Source organism: Cupressus sempervirens, chromosome 10 (assembly GCF_028749045.1).
Source record: "Cupressus sempervirens isolate cs-2001-9-10 chromosome 10, ASM2874904v1, whole genome shotgun sequence".
Taxonomy (NCBI): Eukaryota; Viridiplantae; Streptophyta; class Pinopsida; order Cupressales; family Cupressaceae; genus Cupressus; species Cupressus sempervirens.
In genome coordinates this window covers 923020519-923021601 of record NC_143127.1, presented here as the reverse complement: position 1 = coordinate 923021601, position 1083 = coordinate 923020519, and the positions used below count along the sequence as shown (strand labels likewise).

The following is a 1083-nucleotide window of genomic DNA, read 5'->3' as shown; positions in this document are numbered from 1 at the left end:
AGAAATAATAAGGAAGATATAACTAAGGGGGAGAATACTAAGCATTTTGATTACATTCTTTCATTCATTCTTTTGAATAATAAAGCGGGAAAGATTGTAGATAGCCAAAAGATAGAACAACTCAACACATAGGTACAGATTATAGAAATAGGGCAAAGGCAAAGAATATCAAGTACATTTAGTACATAATTTTGGTTATAGGAATAGACAAGGCACAATCATCTCAGGGGAAGATATAAGGTATTTTGAACAAATTTTGAAATTGTGTACATATGTAGAGTAGAATGATTAATGAACTCATAAGGTCAGATCAATAATGTTTTGTTAAGTGTTTTTGACACTCATGTCAAAGGGGGAGATTTTTGGTCTCAGAATGGTTTTGGCATTTGAGTGATAGTTATTTAATTCAATGAAACATCGAAATAATATTTTCTTTCAAGAAAAAAAGAAAAAGAAAAAGTGCTCTTAGTTCAGTTAGGTAGAACACAGGTCTCCAAAACTTGATGTCATAGGTTCAAATCCTACAGAGCATGATCCTGTGTTTTTTTCTTTTTTCTGATTGATCTTCTTGTCACTTAGACTGAAAAAGCTAATGGAATCTGATCCCTCAGAATCACTAGGTGACCCGTTCATAATATGGTTCTAAATCAAATATCCAATTTATCACCGCATCGGTACTATAAATATGCAGTTACAAATAATCTAGCCAAAGTTATAGGAATTAGACCTAACACAATTTTGAATAAAAAAACTTCAATCATATTTTTTTTATTATGAAAAAGAATATGTAAGGGTTAATAGATAATCTACATAGTACCTCAAATTGACTTGGAATCTTGATTCCTATTGAGGTTATTTTCTATTTCAAATATGTTCTATACTACTTAACCCAATGAATAAGACTGAGGTGAAAATAAGAAAAACTAATAAAAACCAAAATAACTAATTATAGTAAGCATGGAAGAAATCAATAAAAAGAAACAATGATTGATACATATTTTTGTCAGGTAATTACCTCAATTTATTCTTTAGGAGTAGAAAAAATGGTTTCAATAAATAGATACAAAGTTAGCATTGAATATC

General features: G+C 29.4%; 1 non-coding gene across 1 annotated transcript; it reads left to right on the top strand.

Moving 5' to 3' along the window:
* Positions 1-459: 459 nt before the first annotated feature.
* Positions 460-533, top strand: TRNAW-CCA (transfer RNA tryptophan (anticodon CCA)). The gene has a single exon. It is a non-coding gene; the product is annotated as a tRNA-Trp (tRNA).
* The last annotated feature ends 550 nt before the right edge of the window (positions 534-1083 follow it).